The sequence below is a fragment of the Aythya ferina genome (genome assembly GCF_964211825.1).
Source record: "Aythya ferina genome assembly, chromosome: 5".
In the NCBI taxonomy this organism is placed as follows: Eukaryota; Metazoa; Chordata; class Aves; order Anseriformes; family Anatidae; genus Aythya; species Aythya ferina.
In genome coordinates this window covers 7320211-7332665 of record NC_140301.1, presented here as the reverse complement: position 1 = coordinate 7332665, position 12455 = coordinate 7320211, and the positions used below count along the sequence as shown (strand labels likewise).

Here is a 12455-nt window from a genome sequence, read left to right as displayed (position 1 = left end):
GTTTCTTTGTCCCTTCAGCCCAACATGCTGACCCTCTGCCTCAACACTAGCAGGAAGCAGTGCACATCAGCTACCCGCTGTCCCACTGCTGTCCCAGTGAGGTTGTTCTGCTAGCTGTAAACTCAACAGTCTGCCTGAGGATTTGATACCAAGTCATAGCTATTGCGAACGCACTGTGCAGATAATGGACACTGCATTTCACTTAGCACAGAGCTACCTGTGTGTGGTGAGGAATCTAACATGCAGAGGAAATATTGTTTTCACAGGTGTTTCATGATAAACATGAAGTGGTCTTGCAAATGACATTAATAAACAAGCAAACAAATGAAAAGTAGTCACCTAACCCAAGGCTAAACAAAGAAGAAAAGACAGTAGAAGGTTTTTGGACTGGCTGGCTCTTCCGGGAATGCAGCTGTGCATTCCAGCAGGCAGCAAGAATGTGGGTTTTTCCATTTACATTCATCACAAGCTTTGCTCCACTCTGTACAGAAGTGTTTGCCCCTGTGTACATGGCTTAACTAGATATTGTTTCGTGAAATACTACTACATACTACTACACTGCTACTTGGCATGAAAGAATGGAAATTAAACAAAGATTCTTTAAAAGTCTTCTAGTGTCATAGGGAAGAAAAATTAAACAGGCTTTTATTTATTTATTTATTTATTTATTTTTCCCCCCCGGCTGTATGAGCTTGAAAACACTGGGCATAGCTGACATGCAACTTGATCCATCTCAAGTTCTCTTCAGTTCCTACCACAGTCTGGTGTAACAGAGACAGGTAATTTCCTTTTGTCAGGCAATAGATATTATCATAGGCATATTCTTGTAGTTATCATACAGTCATTTAGCTTGGAAAAGACCCATAAAATCAGAAAGTCCAACCATCACCTAACACTACCAAGTCCACCACTGAAGTATGTTCCTAGTGCCACATCCAGACACCCCTCAAATGCCTCCAGGAATGGCAACTCTACCACTTCCCTGGGCAGCCTGTTCCTATGGCTAACCTCCCTTTCTGCTAAGAAATTCTTCCTGGCACTTCATGTGAACCTCTCCTGGCACAACTGCAGGCTATTGTTTGCCACCTGAGAAAAGAGACCAATACCCACTTCACTGCAACCTCCTTTCCTTAGTTGTAGATAGCAACGAGGTGTCCCTTCGAGACTCTTTTTCTCAGGACTAAACAACCACAATTCCTTCAGGCACCCCTTATGCAACTTGTTTTCTAGTTCCTTCAAAAAAATTATATAATAGTCATCATTATAAAGAAACATAGCATCACTATCTAAAGTCATCAAATTATACGATAATAATAACCAATAAAAGATCTTTATAAGATTTACTATGGTCAGTAACGATCAGACAAAAAGCAGTCTTTATGCTGCAATATGTTTGCCCATCTCTTCAAAGCACCACAAAGATTTGGCTTTTCTAATGCTCTTGCCTGTGGCCAAAATGTGTTCTAGAGATGCCAGTGTGAGGAGAGGGATGCCAGGGAGCTTCGGAGGAAAACTCACCCTCAGCTGCTACCCAGCTGCAATTGTTAGGGACACAGCTAATCCTATAGCCAATAACCAAACCGGTGCAGGAGATTCTTGAAACTCATTCTTACTGCCAAGCAGCACAAAGCTCAGGTAGCATCCCTACCTTCCTTAAGTAGGCTGCATTAAAAGCAGATCCTTCTGCTGTAGTGACAGGACCACCACACGCTGATATTTGCTTAAGGCTCTGTCTCCACTCAGGCTGAGTACCTACCCGCTGCACCAGTAGATGGCTCCTAACTCCCTTTAGCAACACACATTTAAAGTTAGAGCTCTGTCACTTCTTGAAGGAAAGATTGTTTCATCTTTTTTTAATGTCCACAGAAGTCTCCTGGGACTTAGTCTGGCTCTCATTAATTTCAAGGGGAGTTGGAAAAAGCACTAGAAGAGCTTCAAAAAAATAACAAGCAATGAGAAAGAATAGGATATAAAAATAAAATTTACTGCCTCTAAATCTGCCCCATTCTCTTTTTTACCTTTCAATAACGGTTACATGTGTCTTCTGCACATTTAGGCATCAGAAAAACACATAAACCATTTTTATTGCATACAGCAAAAATTTATCTATGTATTTCAGCTTAGATCTGCAAGAACACGCTTACATTTTAGAACTGGGGTGAGAAAACAAAGATAGTCAGTTTTATTCCATGCACAGCAATTACTCTAGCTGTCAGCACAAGTCACTTTTAGTGCTAAAGCAAAAGTGTGAAGCACCAAGTGGATCCCACAAAAACAATACAAGTTTATGTGAAAAGACCACACCTTCTGTTCTGAAGTCTCCGGGCACTGCTAGTAACAGCACAAGTAATAGCAACTTATCAAACAGAATTAAAAGCAACAAAAATGTTATTCGTTCAAGGGAGAAATACAAGCATTTCCTTTGCACGAAGCAGAACCAAACTTAGTACCAGCTTTCAAAAACACGTACAGATCTGCTGCTGATCTCCCATGCTTCTCTGTGCAGTCAGCAGTTTTGCTATCAACCTCAGTGGAAGCCAGAACTGCACACTCATTTGATTATCTGGACCTATATGCCCTAAATTCAGTCTTTTCTGATTTGTTTTCAACAACAAAGATGTTCAGCACCTGCTCTAAGGTTGTTTTGTTGTTGTTGTTTGTTTTTGTTTTTGCTTCCCAACAATTAATTCAAACGGTGATCTCCCTTCAGCCATGAAGGTTTGCGTATTTCTGCAAATGCTGCACTTTAGGTAATTCATCAGTATAAAAATGGTGACATTAACTTAATCCTGACGACTCTAAAAGTCTCATTTTCTTTAAAACAAAACACAAAGAGAAAATCTAAAATCAAAGTCTGAAGGGGATGGTAAAAGGTTTTACTAAAAACTCTCTTCTGGATTCTGCTGTAGGTCACACTGATGTAAATCCTCTATACTTCTGCTGCTTTCCCTTGGCTCTCAGCACATACACAGAAAAGGGAATAAATCCCAGAACTACCGTAAAAATTTTATCTGAACAGTTTAACTAACACTTCGTGCTGCAAAAATACAGACCATGTGTGTTGTGTGTAAAAATAGATTATAGAAAGAAAAAATGGCAAACCTCTAATTAAATTGTATGTCCTCCAAAGGCAGGATGAATGCTTCTTGCTCATCTACCATAGAAGCCATTGTACATGAAATGGGGTAATGTATAAACAAAGTGCTTTATCTGGGGTATGACTGGAAGCTCCAAGATTGTAACGTTCTTTAAGATAACATTCCAAACCTATCCTTTTAAGTTTTCAGCCAAGAATTTGTTTTTATAATTTCTTTGCTCTTGGCAAAGGGAAACTATAGCCCAGGCTAAGCTCTCTCTCTCGCTCCTTCACTGCTGCTACCACTCCCACATTTTTTGCCAAAAATGTTACAAGTGTTTTGAACACCAAAACTACAAGGGAACTGGCTATAACTGCTCTTTGTCACTGTTTCTTTCTCTATCATATTTACCACGGGGTATCACAAGACAACTCACTAAAAACACCACTAACAGCACTGTTTTATCTGTCACTGTATCTCACTTAGCAGTTCTCTCTGGGGTATCCCAGACATTGAGAGCTGTTCTGAGAACGCTTGTGCAGAAGGGCCTAGTTCCTACCCTAAGCTGCAGACACAGCTGAGCACCCCCTGCGCAGACAGGTAGGCTCAGGATGCAGTATTGGTGTAATTCTGATGCAGCACTACTTGAAAACATGGTGCTGACCTACCCACGTGAATCCCACATTTAATTGACAGTTCTGCCCTTGGACTGCCGGCTGCTCTGTCACTGCTTGGTGCAGTTTTAAGAACCCCAAAGGCTTAAATCACTACTGTCTCCCCAAACTTTCAAGAGGCCACTAGGAACGCCTCAGCTTCCCACTTAATACCTCCACTTCCAGCATGCGCTCTGGGATGAGGTCATTTATTAAGCATGTCCATTAATAAAGCAACAGAAGGGAGATTTTAGGGAGTGTCTGCTCCCTTCTCTACCAGCTGCAAGGATTTGCTAATCACTTTATAGTGCCCTAGCACAATACTAAGGTTCAGCTTTATTTCCTAGGGGAAGAAAAAGCTACTCTGGGGTAGATACAAGGCTCATGTTTAGCAGCTTTGAAAAATCTCTGTTGAAAATAATTACCAACAACATGACTCTTAATTGGAGACTGTAAAAGGACCAAGATGTTGCAATAATCCCCCTCCTTTTCTTTTCCTTTTTTTTTTTTTTCTTTTTTCTTTTTGCCCTGCACCTTAATCTGACCCTAAAGTAAATACTATATATCTCTAAGGAGGCAAAGCCCTCATTTCTCTTTGATGAGCAATACCAGTGAAGCTACGTAAGTATAAAAAAAAGACTTTTCTTGTTTGAATTTGCATGAATTTAAAAACTCACAATTCACAAAATTGAGTCTCTTTTACAGAAGTACAGAGACGTTCTCTAAAAAAAAGCAACCTGAAAGCTTAAGGATACAAAAGCAAATTTTTGGATTATTTGGGTGGGGAAATGAGGGGGAGGTAAGCACAGAGCATGTGTGCAAGTGTATGTGACTGTTTGTGTAAGCCTCATGCTGTTGCTCATAGTCTCCTGATTGATGAAGCCTAGTTCGCGCTCTGCTGAGAGTCAGCACTTGTTTTCTTCGGAAAGAATTGCTGTATTTTGTTTCCTGTCTCTGGGATACTCAGGGGGGAAACCATTCAGTGCAGTAGGAAGAATTCTTTGTTCATCTTCATCCCTGAAAACCATCCAGAATTTTGGGACAGGGACAAAGACCTTCCTTAAAATAAATAAGCAAATAAATAAATAAAAAAATCATCCCCCTCAAGCAAGGAAAGGGGAAAAAAAAACCTATTATCTGTTGGAGAATGAGAGTTAACAGAATTTTACCTTTATTTCCCAAACAAATGAAAACTCAGACATGAGAAGAGCTTGCCACAGAGTGCTCTAAGTGTGTAGGGCAGCGTGGAGAAACAGAGACAGGTTCATGTCCAGCTGGATTCCTCCCCTCCTGCTCTGCTTAATGCAGAGAAGTGTTCAAATTCACAACCTTTACCGAGTCTTCCACCACCAGATTTACAGCTCATGCGGATGCTGCTAAAGAGGCTGTGCTTATTGCACTGTTCATGCTGGCATGCCAGTCTAGGTTTGTTTTAAATGTTGTTCCCTTTCCCTGCCAAAAGGCTACATTCTGATCTCAGACTCATTCCCTGCATTCAAAGGCCTTGCTCTGGGCTTAACTAATTTTACCTGATATCAGCAGAGATATCAAGAACTCAGGAATTTAAGCACTTATAATTCACAACCTCGAATCTCTTTAAAAACTGTTAACTAAATTATGATGTGCCTGTTAAATTTTACCCTCCAAAATCATAATAGATCCCTGCCGTGAAAGAGCCATCCATTGTCTAAGTTACAATTTCCATGACAAAAATCATGCGAACTTTTTCATGAGAATGTGGAAAGTTGATGCTTACAAAGCAATGATTATTGATGATACTTGCATATTGTGCATTGTTTTAGACGATTTGGATTTAAAAATACAACTCGAGATCGAATTTACTTTGTCACCAGAACCTTATGGGTTATGTGAAATGTTGAAAAACTGGCTCTTTCTATACAAAAAGGAACAATATTATCTCAATATTCTAAGGAAAAAGCTATACCATATGCACATATAAATGAATTAAGAAAGACTAATGTGTGCAAATAACAATAATATCCAAGGTGGAGGACTAGAATCAAGGAATGAAGTGTTTTTCTTCTGGAACCAGTAATTAGCACACCCAAGGTCAGACAATTTTTTTCCCCTGGAAATAAATATACAGGATTTTTTTTTCCTCTGTTTTCCCCCTTTGTTTTTTTGGACTAGTATTTGCTAAAATCCCATAGTGTTTAGCACAAAAGTGTTTGGTCTACAGATCAGCGCTAGAGAGGCAAAGACACAGCATTCTGTGAGAATCACAGAACACTCTGGGCCAATGCCTCTTTTGTGCCTTACAGACATTTACAAATGTAGTTTTAAAAGCAAACAAACACATCTCTTTATTTTGGAAGACTGAACGAATGGCCTTGCTTTGGGTCAACTATAAAATGATAGTAAAGATTTACAGGGCAGGTGAATACAACAACAGTATAAAAATCACCAAATTAATGGGAGGAAATGTCTACTGAGTGCCAATTTTACATACAGAACACTTCACCTTACAACCCAGTAATATTTTACTTTTCCTAAATTCAGGCTAACATACTTTTAAAGCAATTACAGCACCCCAAGAGAGCTTTCTGTGTTCTTTCATTATCAATCTCAGCCTTCCCAAAAATGTGGGGATTACAAAAAGATGGTCTTTGTGCTGATTTCTTTGTACCTGCTCAGATACAGCTTTCTTTAAGGGACCGAGCAGACAGACATATCAGCAGAGCTTTCATGTCTCTCAGTGACCTCTGTCAGATTTTCTTCCTGGATAATATCAGAATTTGTTTGCCATGAAATACTATTTCACATCAGTGACATGAAGGGAGTGAAAAGATGAAAAAGATGCAGGTAGGTCTGAAAGGTTTTCTAACTTGGCTATGTTTAAAAAAATGTAGCTTTTAACATTTTATGTATATTTTATATATATTATACATTATAATGCAGACAGGAATTGAAGATGAAACAAAGAATAAATACAAAAATTTTTCAGTTCCTACATGGAGAGCATCAAGATTCTTGAAGGTCCTAGCTTTCTTTTCTCCCTCCAGTTTCTAGTTTCAGTGTAAATTCCAATATTCAAAATCACTTTATCTATTCTTTTCCAGTGCTGCTTCTCACCTTTCTCTCTCATCTTTCACATTGTTATTACTCCACATCTTAAGAAAGTGTCAAGACAAATTCCAACACTGATTAGCTCATCAAAGGGAAGGAGGTTTTCATTTTATATGGCATTCACAACACAGCTGGTTGACTTGCAAAATTTACTTCTTTTGAAAAAAAATAAATAAATTGCCTTCTTTTTGACATTACTGGCTATCACAGACTAATCATAAATACTGCCCAATACTCAATAAATTTTAAATACCAAACATACTGAAAAATATGGTAGCATTAACAAAAGTGCTAAGTAAAATAATTACAGTATACCTATTAATATGCATACAAATGGATACAAAGCATGATTCTTTTCTCCTTTTCCTGCATCCTCCTACTTTTATTCTGATGGTATGTGGTAAGTCCCCAAGGTGCTTAAGGAATTCTACTAATGACATAATAAATAACACCCTTGCCACTGACTCTTCATTGAGACCCCAGTTCATCAGACATGGTGTGCTGCTAGCTGTGCCATCTTTGAGTTGCTACATTAAGCTGAGCTACTATGATCCCCCAAATTATACGTGCATCTTTATAGGAGAAAGGAATAGCTCCAGGTTCTAAGTAATGCTATTCTGCCCATTAGATTGGGTAAACAAACAAACAAAAAACCAATGTATTTGTTGAATGTATTGTGTTTCACTGCCATACTCTACACGACTAACTGCAACTTCTTACTTTCTAAGTGGCTGTTTCTCAGCAGAGGCTGAAGAAAATACGCTAGGTCTCATTTTTACCAGCAATGGATTTGGTCTGTAATAGATGCGTACTGAAAAGAATGCCATCAACAGCGGGACATGCATAAAAAGTTAAGTTTTGCTTCTAGATCTTTATTTCAAATGACCTAAATAGATTCAAGAATGACAGATGTTTTTATTACATTGGAAGCTAACACTGGAGGGACAAGTGTATATGTATTGCAAGGTATGTATCCTCATTGGCTAAAGATTTAAAATATTTTTTTTAATAAAACAAAAGTTCTTAAAAATCACGATGTTTATGTAAACTGTTTCTCATTGGCTGTAATTCTATCTCCTAACATCCACTACTCAACAAACATGTGTTAGAGCAACTCCTTTACTCAAGGATTTCTATAGGAGAATATAAAACTTTTTAAGCCAAGGTGTACAGGGTCAACTTAATCTTGCAAATAATCTTTGCAGTATATAAGAGATTCTCCAGCATCTTTATCTCCTGAGCTTAAAGGAGTTATCAGAGTTAAAAGGCAGGATTACAGTTATCAGATGAGTATTTCAGTTTTAAGAGATGGACTACTGATCAACACAGAGGGAAAGCTGACCTGGGCAAGCACCACATGAAAGATTTCCAGTCTAACCAATAATAAGCCAAAGCGTTCTTTCAGTAAAGAAGTTGTTTTGAACATTTAATCACCCTATTAAACTGAAATTATATAAAAGAAACGTATACCATTTTCTCTTCACATCACAGGACGTTATCGGCACTTAGTTTAGCTATCACGATAAAACATCACAAAACTAACCATCTCAGATATGCTATTCAAAGTTTGCAAAAGGGAGCTGAAAACAAAATTAAACAGAAAGATTCAGTCAGGAATATGCTAGTAAAGGCTTTACAGTATTTTCACTTGGATCCAAGTCAAAGTGTTTTGTAAGACCTAAGTAATTTGTGTATGTGTAGAACTCTTTTATATGGAAGTTAGTACTTCTGATATTACACTTGTTTGCTGTTCTTCTTGTTTTATACTTATTTTGTTTATTTTGACTGTTAAATGGTTTTACCCTTCAAGCTTTTCATAACTGTTTGTATGCAGACTGAAGGATAACAAGGTGAATCCCAATCTTCTTGTCTGTGTTAACCAGTTCACACATATACAGCAGGGTTGCTAATCATTTTTAGGTTTTCAAAATGAAAGGATGAGGCATGAGACCCTGACCTGTTGCAGGTGCGCAGCCAACACAAAACCTAGCACAGTGATAAATCAAGCCTGGTAATTATTCAGAAATAAGCCACAGACAGCTCACCAACAACACTGCCCACTTATCCTTAGGAGAATCACCTACCATGTATTCTCTCACTACTGCCACTACTCTCACTACTGTATGGGGGTCTGGGGGAATGCAGAGAAGATCACAACAATACCTCATACAGAAACTATATGTGTTCCCACTTTGTTAGTGTCCTCAAAAGTAAAAGGCATTTTGGCAGAAATTATCTGCAACTGATGGACAGAAGGCAGCTGGAGGAAGAGCCAATTCTAAGAAACTATAAACAGATGCTTAACTAAAAAATGTATTTTCAAATCAATCTGTTTGATCATTTTCTCAACTCACTTAAGAACACAGAAAGGATTTTATATCATCACAGCAAGGACTAGCTGCATTTTTGCCAATTTTGAAAATCTCTCTGCTGAAAAACAGCTCCACTTGTTTTTAAAGGGTTGTGTTTACTTATGTCTCTGTGGAACTGACCCAACATTCCTCAAGTATATTTTCAATTATTTTTGTTATTTTCATTTCACGGGAATTTTTCTTTTCCAGGGCACATCTTTTGTTTCCACAGATACAGTACTAATTACTTGTGTAGTCCTAGTATTTTCTAGGGAGACTAAAAGGAGCTGTTATCTGCCATACCATGTTTCTTTGCCTCTGCTGGAGGTTCTGGACATGGTGTGCTACAGGCCAAATATCTTTCTAAATTAAGCCCACAATCTCTCTGTTTCAGCTAGTATTGTTTAGTAAATATTAATGCGAGTAACTCATCTGCAGTGGTCATGTATGGCTTCTTCTGCTGTACTCTCTGTTATTTGTAAACAAATTCTGAAAGGCCGTCTAAACAGTTTATAGTCAGAAGCTGTGCAAGTGTTGAGGAAAACACTCAAAATGTGCTGCAAGGGAATCTACGCTCTTTATTCATAGCCCAAATACACTGAGGGGGTACAATACATGGTATTCCCAAACATCTAATTTGAGCCTCAGTCATCCAATCTTTTGAATAATATCTACAAAAGTTGACCCTTTGAAGCAAACCCGCCTAAGTCCTGAATGGATAACAATTATCTAAGAATAATTTAGATTTGTAATGATGCTGGAGTCATCTGTATGCACGGCTTCCTGGTATTCAATCAATAGACCGCTTCTCAAGATGTTTGAGGAACGTTCTCAAGGAAGAGGCCAAAGGTCCATTTACATGCAGTGTAGTAACTGCTGCTCTGATTAATTCAAACCCATGGCAGGTATCATCTTGTGAACTCAAGACTGGTCCCAAGAGGAAAAAATATTGCATACAAGAAATAATTTTATGCAATGTCTAACTGCAACCTGCACAAGCACTTTTCTTTCAGTATTGTTTTATATCCCTGTCACCAGCTCCACATATGAAGGTATGGGTTAAAGTTGCAGTTTTCTAATTTATGGGAATAATTCTTATGTCTGTGAGTAGTCCTATATTAAGTCAAATCATCAGAAAAATGCTCCTTTATGATAAAAGCATGATTCTGCCTTGCACTATCATTCTAGCTTTATGACCCACTACAAACTACTTTTATCGAGACGACATTTGTGGTTTGTAGATCAACTACTACAGATTAAAATAATCTTTCAGATAATCATCTATCTAAACTCTAACTTATGTAAACTATACCTTTCCTTTACACAGAAAGTGTGCTCATTTTTAATCTAACCAAATTCAGAGGAAAGGATTGACATTTTTTCTCTTTTTTACATCCTTTTTTTTTTTTTTTTTTTTTTTTTAATCTGCTGTAAACTAAACACAGATGTCTCCAAAAGCATGGGGCTGCTGATGAGAAATCACAGCTTTCATAGTTGGAGAAATCTAAATATAAGTAGAGGCATCCTTTTTCTAAAGCGCTCACAGATTTACAGCTTTGAAATCATGTACTTTGACTTGGGTTTCCCTCTCTCCCACCCTGCACCCTGACAAATCATCCTTGCCTTCTGAGACTGATAATCCCAGTTGGCTGCAATGACACCTACTGGATGTCAGACCTGATGAACTGCAGACCCTTCTGCCGCTGAGTTTAGCTAGCATCACTGCCAATGCAACCTTCAATACCACAGTCCTCTCTCAGGCAGAACTCCCGCAAGCTGCAGCTCTTCCTGGCTGCTTGGATCTCAGTTACTCCTGTGAAGCAATTTCCTGCCTCTTTCAGGCTCATTTCTCAGCTCCCAGGTAACAAATTTTCAACCTGATTACAAGTGGGTTAGTTTAGTCCAGCCTCTTTTAAAGCAGTTGCATAATCTGAGCTGCTCTGCTGCAGCTGTTATTGTACAAAAGTTATTTATAAACTGCAGGCAACATTCTCAGATATTTACAAAAGCTACTATACAAAATAGCAAGATATACTGCACGACACCATGATTACTGTTTTCACTAGGACCTTTCTGTTTGTGAGAATCTCACAGCTGCGTTTCAGCCTTTCCTGGGAACTCTGAAGTTCTGATCACAAATTTAAAATCACTAAGCAGATGTCATAATTAAATGAATTCATAAACAGTGCATCTTCTTCAAATGGAAACTTGACTACATGATTAGCAACATTGGTATTTTGTTTAAATAGGCTTGGGGGAATGGCTTGCCTTACGTTTGTGTACAATCACCTTTGCTTTGGTATCATAACTAATCTTTGCTTAGGTTACATTTGTTTTTACAGATACTGCCCCTAGGGAAAAAGGTAGGGCCCGATGTGATACCACAGAGGACCAGTGGAGGCCTATCGGGATTCCAGACTCTAGACTGCAATGTTTAGGAGCTACCTGAGTTCACTAGGTTTTGGAAGCAACACGTGGTGGTCAGGGCCTCCTTGGCTGAGGAAACCTTAGAAGAAAACACTGACATGAACCTGAGCCTCTCTTGTGAATTCTCCATTTCAGTGATAGAATAAATGAGCATGGATACAAATTAGAAATGCATTACCTAAGTTTATTAGGAACTTAAATGTCCAGTCTAAGACACAGAATTTTGGATGAACTTTCCTGCAACTCCAATTCTAGCATGCAGCAGAGGAAATAAAAACATAACAGACTAATGAAACACTAAGTTAGAATCATCCACCCGCCAGCTGAGTAAAATATGCCTTTTTAGAGTGCTAAAAAAAAAAAAAAAAAAAAAAAAAAAGTATCCTGGTTGAGGAAGGTATGCTCTGACCATGAATATAAACTCTTAAGTCTGCCAACATTGGCAGTGAGATTCTTAGCTTCTAAAAAAAGAGGAATTCCATAGCTGGAATAAAATATATATAAATAATAAATATCTGTTTTACGACATCCAAGCATCATGTTCCTTGACAGTAAATGAGAAGAGAAAAATTTAGTCTCAACCAAGAAAATAAGGTGAAAAGAAAACCATTTAGAATCTGCAAAAGAAAATCATAAAGAATACTGATAGTTATCAGTATTTTAAAAGAGGATAAAGCATAAATAAATATATAAATACACTACAGACACCCTTACCAATAGCATGTAACAGATGTATTTCAGCTATCTCCACATCACAAGCAGCATGATAAAACAATGACAGTGAGAAAGCTGTCTGTCGTGTGCTATCTACACTGCTTGGGGAGAACAAACTCAGACTCTACACTATCTATGATCTTTAA

General features: G+C 38.1%; 1 protein-coding gene across 2 annotated transcripts in view; it reads right to left on the bottom strand.

The window, feature by feature from the left end:
• WT1 (WT1 transcription factor) overlaps nt 1-12455 on the bottom strand; it is a 93887-nt gene that overhangs the window by 66070 nt on the left and 15362 nt on the right. The gene's annotated exons all lie outside the window — the stretch shown is intronic.